This window comes from Vitis riparia, chromosome 16 (genome assembly GCF_004353265.1).
Source record: "Vitis riparia cultivar Riparia Gloire de Montpellier isolate 1030 chromosome 16, EGFV_Vit.rip_1.0, whole genome shotgun sequence".
Taxonomy (NCBI): domain Eukaryota; kingdom Viridiplantae; phylum Streptophyta; class Magnoliopsida; order Vitales; family Vitaceae; genus Vitis; species Vitis riparia.
Genome location: NC_048446.1, coordinates 12,181,857 through 12,193,621, shown reverse-complemented (window position 1 = coordinate 12,193,621; position 11,765 = coordinate 12,181,857).

The following is an 11,765-nucleotide window of genomic DNA, read 5'->3' as shown; positions in this document are numbered from 1 at the left end:
TCTCACCTGCCTCATTTTGATTTTTCCTTGGCCAGGACCATCTGAGCCTAAATGGAAAAACAAGTTTGTGATATCAAGCAAGCTGCTAAATTTTTCCAGCAATCATGAACCAAGGATTACGACTAAGGATCATTGATGGTAACGAGAAAAGAAATTCTTTCAATAGTAGAAGAATACCTTAGCAGGAAAAAAACCTTTATAAAAAGATACTAGATTAGAAGGCCATTTTGGGTTCCTAGTCTATAAATCCTACATCCATATTGGATTAACCAAAATCAACAAGATGTAAAAAATATGGAAAAAAAATGGACAATCCACTGATTATAGGCTCCATATGGATGGCAGGTAAAGCAAGATGAACAAAGAATCTTCCTAGTTGATTGTTCTTTCAAAGATCCAAACAAAAAGGCAAACAAAGCATGCGAGGCTTTCCTCCTTAGAATTCCAAGTGCATGGTTGCTCTTTATACTAAATTAACTTTGAAAAAGATAGCATGAGCCAACAAATAAATTAGTTTGAGGGAGTAGCAATGCAATTTGGGATCTTAAAAGTCATACAAGTAACAACACATCAAAGGCAAGCACATGTTAAGCCAAAATATTTTAGTGGATGAAACAATTGCAAACCGAAGAAAAACATCGAATTCTAAAAACATAAATAAATAAATTACCCAGCAGCCATATCTGTAGCCTTGCTTGAATCATGTAAAATTTTCATCTCATCACCATGTCTTTCCCCCAGCTTCTACTTTCTTTCCTTTGTCTGACTCTTGCACCACCACTTCCATCAATTTCAGTACTTGAACTGAGAATTTTCTGGACATGTTTAAGCTTTCCATCATAAACAAACTTTTGCTCAAATGATAATTTTGCTTTTCTTCGGTTAAATAATAATGCATAATGATTAGACATTTAAGGCCTCCAATTCTTGAGAACCATCATAGTTTAGCACATTTAGTAAAACCATCATTCATTTAAACCCTACTTTGCCCTTAATTAAACCTAGTTCCAACCCGTTAATTTATCATCACTATTAATATCTTTCATCTCATCTAAATGTCACTTGCATACTGTGGCTGGCTGCTTTAAATCAGAGCATTCATCATTCACGTAAACCCAACAAATTAAAAAATAGCTTTTTAGAGCAGAAACAGACTAAGTTTAGATATTAGGATTTAGAATTACCCAGTTTAATTTTAATTTAAAACCAAATATATTTTCTGATACTGTAATTGATGAAAATAAAATATTACATGCTCATCCAATTTAGGCAGTAAAAATTAGAGTTACTGACAGAATACATCAGAATATCCTGGTGATAAGGCAAAGATAGAGATCTCAGCCATAAAGCTAATATTTATACATATTAACTGGTTCATCATCAAGAAGGATTCACAATAAATGATATTGTGTGTCACCATGCACTCATCACTTTAATATTTTTTCCTTTTTGTTCGATATATGGACAAATTCCTTTTATTCGCTCACACACTAGTAATACCGTGATGGCCCTTGAGACCTAGCTCAAGAGGCAAGAGGTTGAACTGGGAGTTCGCCGGTATGATTCTGAATATACAGGGGCAGAAACAGAGAGGCAAAAAATGTTTCCTACCAGAAACAGGTATTGCCTTTGAAAGGTCTCTGTTCCAAGTGATTTTCAGAAACTTAAGTACATATTTCATCCTATTAGGTATATATTTTTGTGGCCTGCAGCCCATCCTATTAGGCAAAAAATTCTTTAGGAACTCTCAGCTTTTCAGGATCAGTCTTTCTGTGTAACACAGTATAAACATTGGCCTAATAGTAGATAGATAAGGCTCCAAGGTAACTTTTTCAGTATGAATGTGGAAACTTCAGCCTTCCTAAGCAGATTCAATTATTATCAGTTGTCTAGGCATTAAATTAATTACACTCAATGGAGCAGAACAAATACGTGGAGCTGTCTAGGCATTAAAGCGCAGGAAACAAGAGAGTCAATCCAACTGCCAAAACAAGTATTGAGCAGCAGACATTCCAAATAAAGGTGAACTGAAAACAAAGAAATTCCAAGTCATCGGTCCTCACATGGTCCTAGGTCCTAAAAAACACCTGAACAACATTTTTCACCTTATTTATACCTGAAAGAAGGGGCAACAAGAAAGAAGAAAACTGCAAAAGCTCACCAAGTAACCTTAATATGATGCATGGACCAATACCAATTTATGCAGAAAGTAATGGGTTGCAATCATATGCGGGATATCTATGAACAAAATTTATAACATGTCGTTTTCATTTTATGTACAATAGTATAGGATTCATTTCGTATATGATAACCATTTTCAAACAACAATTAAGAGATTGCAACCATTTGTAATCAAAGATTAAAAAAAAAAAAAAACAATTCTGATTAACAAATATGATGCCCCACCATTGATCTCATTGGAACTTTAACTGAGGACAACTAATGATAGTTGATCAGAAAATTTATGATTGCCCATTTTTCAAAAAATACAAGCACTGGGCCTAGTACTAATACTAAAATGAGCCTAACACTCTAATACAAACTGGTTTTGGAAGTTAGACATACAATTTGATCAACTAGCCGGACTTGGGCTATAATCAATTAAGTGCCAGAATTCCAAACTCATTACAGTTTGCTCCTCAATTCTCTGTTTATTTGATTGTGAACCATTTCAATGGTCCTCTGCCACTTTGGTCATCAAATGTAAGTAGACTATTTTTGAGAAATAATTTGTTTTCTGGACCAATTCCTAGTGATATTAGGGAAAGAATGCCCATGCTGACAAAGTTAGATCTCTCTCATATCCTGTGTCCATTGATAAACTAAATGGTTTAGTGAGAAATTCCTGCATTGTGGAATGGCGTTCCTAATCTGGTGGTGCATGTAGACCTGTTGAACAATAACTTATCTGGTGAGTTGCCAACTTTTGTGGGTTCTCTAACCTACCTAACATTTTTAAGGTTGAGCAACAATGATCTTTTCGGGAACTTCCTACTACCTTGCAAACGTGCACCAACATCCATAGTCTTGGTCTCAGGGGCAATAGCTTTTCAAGAAATATTCCACCATGGATTGGACAAGCAATTGCTGATTGTTTTCCAGTTAACAATATCATACTTGATTTGGTTTGATTAACACAAAGCTTAGATCCAACATAAAAAGAAATGGTTGAATTCAGGAAAAATCAAAAGTTACATGAACAAGGTTCTAAAGATCTAAAAATGCAAGTTTGAACAATACGCATAATTGTAGGATGATCAATTATGACAAATGCCATATTTGGTTGATGGAGAAGTCATACCTAAAGACCATAATCCTTTACTCGAAACCCTAGAAAATCATATGGTAGGCGAGAAGCAAGAAACCAGAGAGTGAAATCAGAAAAAATAAAATAAAATAAAATGATGTCTAGTTGAAAGGACAATGAGTGAAACAAAAGGGAAGTACCAAGCAAGCAGAAATGCAGGGTTCTTAATCTCACATTGGCACCCGCAATGGGTTTGGCAAGCAAGGAGAAATGGGTTTAATAATGGAGGTAAGTAGAAATGGGTTTGGCAGTGGGGTGAGCGGGAGAGAAATGTAGGGAAGTATATGTAGTGATGTTAGGGTAGTGGATCTACTAAGCCAGATATAATAGTGGGCACCTTTGTCCTGCCTGAAAAGGGGATTTTAGAGTTGCTTCTAATCACTCCAGTAATCATTGTCCATGCCATTACCTGCAGCTCAATTAATCTCATAACCATAGGCCTTGCGGGAAATTCCTTCCCATGTGGCTTAATTAATCCCACAACCATAGGTCTGGTGGGAAATTCCTTACACTACGACTTAATTATTCCCACAACTATAGAACTGACACTACGTTTCATTAGTTGCGACTGAAATTGTTATGCAACTATATATACTCTTTTGTTGTAGATTTTAACAACTCCTAAAACTACGTGACCATATCTCACTTTCTTGTAGTGACTTGCATAAAATATTACAATGTTTGATAGTTTGTAATCAACATGGATCTTTGTTCCTTATAGTATTAAGCACTTAGGTCATTTTGTCAAAATCTTCTGTATACTATTTAGGTTTACCCTTGAATATATGAGGGTTATAATGTAAAAAAAAAAAAAATTATTCTTTTTCAACCCTAATGGTGACTTGGGCATTATAGGTGACTATATATGTTCACATATAAACCTTCAGTCCCTATGCCAAGTGCAAGGTAGTCATAGCATAGGAGATTCTTGGGTAGCAATCTAGTTATGAGAAAACTTACACTTGTTAGAATAAATTATTTGTATTTGTATATCTGTGTACCTGTGTATCCTTTTAATTCCCTGACCCTTATGCCAATTGTAAGGAAGTAAGAGCATAAGAGCATATTGATAGCAAGTTCACCTTTGCCATAAGATAGGAATAATTAATCTTTTGTCCATTTATTTTAGACAATATACATCACATGAGATGACTATAATTCATGTATATAATGTACAATGAATATACACTCTTCACTATGTTTTGCTAATTTCAATTTTGGTCATTGGCACATGCACACACATTATATGGTTTAGATAGGTCATGATCTCTTGAAATTTTAAATAATTAAAAGTAAATCGTCGAGTTTACTTGTTTATTTCATGTCCTTATTTAGCATGTTCAAAAAGGTTAGATTGAGGATTGAGAAAATTCAAAAAGACTTCCTTTGGGGGAGAAAGAGCTTTAGAAAAAATGATGCATCCAGTGAAATGACTAATTGTTTGTGCACTTAATAGACGTCTCATGGGAAAAATAGTGTTCGAGATGCCTAAGAAGGAGAAGCCTTTTGGAAAATGGTCATTTTAGAAAGTATGGTAAGGAGAAAGGGGGTTGGTATTCTTACAAATTGAGGGGAGGATATGGAGTTGGAGTTTGGAAAAACATTAGAAAGGGATGACACTTGGTTGGTAGTAGTATACTTTGAGGTGGGAAAAGGGAAGACGGTGAAGTTTTGAAAGGTTATGTGGTACAGTGATGAGAATTTATGTGTGACTTGAATGACTGAGAGAGAGATAATTTAGAGGCTTTCTTCTTAAGGCTACCAAGTAGGTTTGTGAAGAGGGAATAGAAGGATAGAATGATATAGATGGCTTCTAGGAATGAGGTCTTCTCTATTAAATATTTTTATTCTATCATAGAGTCGAGGTATGCAATTTCTTTCTCATGGCCATTGTATGCAATTGCTTAAATAAGTTAAGTTTTGCATTCCAAATATTCAAAGTACAACTATTCTATTGGTATATCAATGATTAAGGTTTTTTTTGGTGGATACTATGGATAGCTTGTGACTTCTGATTAAATTAATAAAACCCTTTGACTTGCCATTATATAATTGAATCCTTTTTTTTTTTTTTCTTTTTCCAAATTGCTCCACATCAAAGTACTATTTGTATATTTCTTCTTTTTCTTACTTGATTTTCCTTGCCACTTAGTGTTGTCCTTTAGATCTTGAAGAGTTTTGGGGAAATTTAGTGAGAAACAATGTAATGTGAAAAAATTGAAAAAAAAAACAAACTAAAGGAAAAATAAAACTTTGATTTAAACTAATTAGTAAATTTTTCTTATAACCTTAAATTTATTTTTCTTTTTTTCTTCTTAAATTTTTCAAAGAATGATGACTTTAGAAATATGAATCTTCATTTAACTACTATTGGATATGATTTTCCTTAATACACTATGTGATAAATCAAACAAAAGAAAATTTAGATTTCTTTTTTCACATTTTTCTTTTTCTTAGTGCTTTCTGTTATTTAAATGAAGTCTAGGAATATTGTTTAGGTAATGGAAAGAAGAAGTGTTAGGAAAGAAAAAAGAAAAATCCGAATTTTCATATTTGGTTTATTGTGAAAAATAGCAAACAAGATTAATTAATTATAATGCATATTATTAAAAAAAATATTATATGCTTTTAAGCTCATCTTAAAGACCCCAAACAATGTTTTAATATAATGTATTAGGCTATAAATTGATCTAAAATTTTAAACTATCAAGAACTAAGCTAATAACATATATCAAACTTGATTATTTAGGTTTAACCCTACCACATAGAAGAGAAAAGATGAGAATAAATTTGTAAAAACATATATAAAAGGTCATAAAATCTTAACCCATTTGTTATTTCTCCTTTATTTTGTTTTTAATTCTTCTATTTTGCTTCTCTATTTCTTTCTTATGTAGAATATCCATAATGTTGAGACTAGTGTGGACCCTGTATTTTGCTCGATGCATTCCCACTTGATGGTGAAACTCACTTTTTATTCATTTGGTAAAAATTTGATTTTTTTTAAAAAAAGACTTGGAGTCACCACTTATTTTTGTTTTATTTTTAAATGGAAAAACAAAATAAAAAATAAAAACCCTAAGTGTGACTCCTGAAGGAAAAACAGGTCTATGGAAAACCAAAGTCAGGTCTAGGGAGGTTACCTATTGGGAAGGTACGGTGGTGAGCCGTAGCACTTCTCTAAGTCCATATACGTACAACCTCTACTAAATGAATTAAAGGAATTGTAACAATTAATTAATTAATTTTGGATACCAAGAAAAATAATCATACAAATGCATATATACAAGTCATAGTGAAAATCAATATAAACAAAAATACTGATGAAATCTAATTACAAGAATATACAAAATAAATAATAAGAGAATTATGCAAAATAATTTATTGAACTAAATAAACAAAGAGATTAAAAAAAAATAGTTTTCAAGAAATGTTAAAGGATTTTATTAAAAATGATTTTGAATTACTGATTTCAATCATTTTTTTTATTTACAAAAAAAGAGTCAATTTATTTTCTCAATTTCATTTGTATTCAATTTTCAAAAAAAAAAAGAAAGTTATTTACCCTTATTGTATCAAAAGAAATTATTACAAAATTTCAATTTGGGCACAAAAATTATTTTTATTTGCTTTTACAAAAAAAAAAAATGAATGAATTTTGACAATTTTATTTACAAAAATATTTCAATTTGTTTTCATTTAAGAAAAATGACTTATACAAATTATTAAAAAAATAAATAAAAATAACAACTTTATTTGCGAAAGAATTTTTAATTAAAAGGAAAAAAAATTAAATACCCTATTTCTAAAAAAATATTGTTATTCCCATTTTAATTAAGAAAAAAGAATTTTTTTTTAAAAAAAAAGCATTTTTTGGACAATTGTATTAAAGAATTAATTTTTGAGACAATTTTATTTACAAAACAATTTTTATTAAACAAAGAAATCTTTGGACAATTGTTATTAAAAACAATTTTTCAAATTCTATTAAAAACAATTTTTTTTTAAATTTTTCTAAAAGCATTTTTCTGAATTTTTATTAATTAAAAAAAACTTTCTTTTATTAAGAAGAATATTTTAAAATTATTATTTTATTAAACATATTTACTAAATTATTCCTCTTATTTAAACAAAATTCTAATTTATTCGATATTCAATTTTGTACACAACAAGTAAATATATACAAACAAATATTTATAGAAATCAATAAAAATAAAACCAAATAGTAGTGGGAAATAATACGTTTACCCAAATAAGCTTACAACAAGCTTAATGTCTTCTTACAGATTTTTGATTCTCACTTTCTTTCATGAAATTTTGTACTCCACGTGTCATAAATTTGTACTTAGCCAACAAGATTACAGAATGAGTCCATGCAAAAACAAAAATAGCCCAAATATAAATATCCAGAAATGTGTAGAGTCCTAAATAGTTATTCAAGCCCAAATTCAAACTTCAAATTTCACTAATTAAAAATGGGCCCAAATTACTAAATATAACCCAACAAAAATATGTCACATGTCATAGACCCTGATCCAAAATTTACAAATTAATAACCAAAATATAAACTCAATTAATCAAACTCAAAACATGATAAATTAAAATAAATTCCATTAGACCTAAACTTAATATCTCATAATTCAAGCCTAATTTTATATACAAACCTAAATTCACAACCAAAATCAACCAATTTAATATGCAAACCCACATCCAAAATATACCACAAAATTATATCATATCCAAATTAAATAATTTAAATGAGTACAATCATATAAATTATAAATTATTATAGCCTAAATGAGCAAATTCCAAATTAATTCACCAACAATAAATTATCCTAAATTTCATATTAATTTACCAACAACAAATTAACTCAAATTTCGTACTAATTAACAAAGCTCGAATTTTATATTAATTCAGCAATCCAAATTTTAGAAACAACCATTACTATTAAAATCAAAGCAAGAAAAAAATAAAATAAATCAAAATGAATTTACGGGTTGGCAGTGGTTGGGATATGGAAAATGCATTAAAATAAAGATAAAAATAAAAAAAGAATAAAATAAAAAAAGAGAATGAGAGAGAGAGGGATGAAAGGTGCTGGAAATGGAAATGGTGTCATTGGTGGTAGCTCATAGACGATGACTGGCTGGCTACGGTTATGAAGATGGGTTTCATGGGAAACCAAAAGAAATAGAAAAAGAAAAAAAAATGGGGAAGGAACGAAGAATAAACGAAAGTAGGGAGGGTGTGTGTTAATGGAGAGTGGTGTTGAGGGAGAAAAAAAAATGGAAGAAGAAAAGGAAGGAAAAAATGGGGCATTGGCCATTGCCATGTGTGGGAGTTGGGGGAGGAAAAAATGGAAAAGAGAAAAAATGGGGGTCGACCTGTGTGGGAGTTCGGAGGAAGGAGAAGAGCAAATGAGAAAAGATGGGAAAGGGAAAAAATGGGGGGCCGGCCAATCGTGGGAGGTCGAGTGTCTATGCTGAGGAGAGAAAGAAAAAAAAAAAAAGGAAGAAGAATGGAGGTCTGGGTGAGGTCATCCAATTGCCAGGCCCTCAAAAGAGAGAGAAAATGGAGTGGCCAAATGGGAAGAGATGAGAGTGGATAGGAAGAAGATAAATAAAATAAAAAAAGAAAATGATAGAAGAAAGGTGATGGGGGCATGTCTCCATGACGTGGGAGGGATGGGGGGTAGGTGAGGGTAGATTGGGGAGAGAGAGGAGAGAGGAGAGAGAAAAAAAGAAAAAAGTTTATATCAGCTTATGAATCAATTCAAGCATGCCAAATGATGGAGGAGCTACTTGGACAAGTTAAAGCAAGCTTTTAGCTACACCAAAGCAATCCAAGAATGAGGGAGAGCTGTATATAGATCATGGCAAAGCTTTTGGAAGCTCAAATTCATGAAGAACCAAGCTTTGGAGCTCCATAGCCCTTTGCCAAAGTCGTTCAAAGTATGCAAGGAAAGAACAATGGAGAAGAGGAAAACAGAATGAAGAAAATAGAGGACAGCAGCTTCAGTCTTCCTTCGCACTTTTGGAGCACTTCCCGAAGTCCATTTTCTACATTCTATATACCATTTCAAAGCTCATGAAGTCAAGAATCCAACGCTTCAAACCGTGTATGATTTGGAGCTGAAATGAGGAAGATATGGCCTTCGGAAGACAACTGCTCCAGGCTTGTGCGAAATTCGCACAGCACCTTCAGCTTGTGGGAATGGTGTGCGAAACTCGCACACCCCCTCAGCTGTACGAACGGTGTGCGAAACTCGCACACCATTCGCACACCATTCGCACAACCCATGCGTGGTGCGAATTTTCCCCTGTTTCTGCCGACTCCACACGAGATCTTTTCTTTTAGATATTTTTGTATAAATTTCCATTCTTCTCCTTGTAATCCACCAATCATAAGATTTCTTAGCTAGGAAAGGTTGGAAAAACTTCTATAAATATAGTCCCGTGCATCCGTTGTAATTGATATGTAATATAATTATATAATTATATAGAATTGACGCACAGAGCCTTGCTCTGTTTTTCCTTCTCTTTCTTTCTCATTTTCTTAGTAGCCAAACATCCTTGGTGGATGAAATCCCCAAGGATGAGAGGCTAAAACCTTTTAAGTTTCTCAAAGTATGGATGTTATGTGATGGCTTGGATGCATTCCCATGGAAATTTCTCGCACCCGGAAGGTAAGGTAGTCGTTTTTCATTAATGGTTCATTAATGCAAAGTTTGGTTTTTATTTCCTTTGGACAACTTCCAACGGCCAATACTTGATAAGCTTTTGGATTTCTATCCATTAGTTATCTCCTACGAGCTATTGGAAGGTGAGGTTTTCAATTCCAAGTTTTACATTAATCCGTTAGAACCAATTTCAATGGCCATTGAAAGGTGAGTTTATCACCTGGAATGACTTTGAGTTGCCAATATTTGGTAAGCTTTTAGCTTTAGACTATTAGTTATCTCTTACGAGTCATTCAAAGGAAGTTTAAGGTGAATAACCATTGATGAAATTCACTACCATCTGTTTTGCCATTTTAAAGGATTAAAACTTGATTTGCTAAATCCATACCGGTTCGGGAAGCAAGCATCACCATAGTTGCAACCCCAACGCGAGGAGCCTATCCTGAGATTTCCAATTTGCATAAGAGCCAGAGCATAGCTATCCTATCTTTGAGAAACTTGTTTTTACACCCTTTCATTTCAGTCTTTAATGTTAGCTTAAATTAGTTTAAATCTTTCTAAACCATTTACATCTTTTAAAGCTAACATCCATAAGAAAATCACCTATTTTCCTAATTTGAATATCACTTGTGTTTGTGAAAACCCTTCCCAGTGAACGATCCTAGAACCACTATGCTATAGTAGCTTGGCTACTTTAGTAATAGTATTTAAGGTATAAATTTTGTTGATACGCCTTTAAAGCTAAGCTACCATGAGTCGAATCACCATCCTCATTCTGTGATGCACTCCACTCACCAAATTATATTGGGTCTTAGCCCCTTGCCTTAGCATTATTCTTTGAAAAGTTGAACGATCGCAGCACGGTCTTTTTAATCTTAAATATATTGGAACATGTTCCTTGGGCATTTTTGAAATCAATTTTTACTTATGTTTGATTTCATGCTCTGTTTATTGCCTAGAGATAGAATCAGAAAATAAAACTGGGAATCACAAAAAGGCTGAATCACAAAAAGGCTATTGTAAACCCATCCTGCTATCAGTTTCCAAGATTTCATCTCTTTTTCTATGTTTTCTAAGCTATCAAACAAGGCATAGTTATTGTTTTTTTTAGGAAATTATGATGCCAAACTATAGGTTTCTTACTGACACTTTATCTTAATGTAGTATATCTTTTATTTCTGTCACAATCCTTTTCTTTGATGCCATATGCAAAATTATGCAGCTGCCCAATGCCCATACTGCTATGTCTATGCAGGTTAAAGAAGAATGATATATGCTGTTACTTGCATGTGCCTAGACTTGCAAATAATCCTCTCATAGTGCTTGCAATCAAAATTGCTTGTTACTGTAGGTTCTTTTTGGATAGCAGTGTGGTTATGTTGGTTCCTTGTGATGTTCTTTTATTGTCCAAGGGTGGTTGAATTTTTCGGTTGCCCCTTCTTGGCTCTAGGTTATTCTTATGGTTGTATGAAGCTTTTCACTATAAGCTGAAATATGATCCTAATTATGACATGTCCCCCCAATTCATATGTTAGTATACGTGTTTGCTGTGTAATGCTTACTTGTGCTGTTAGTTTACTTGTTGACCTACAAAATATTGGTTCTCACAGTGGCTTCTCCAAAAGTAAAACAAATGTGCTTCGAGTAAATTAAAACTTTAAAGGATCATCTCTTGCAGGCAATGAGAAAAACACCTTATACACTCCAATTGATCAAATTTGTGAAAGAATGGAATCATCTGTGTTGCCTTTGGAGTTCAATGGGAACACTGATCGG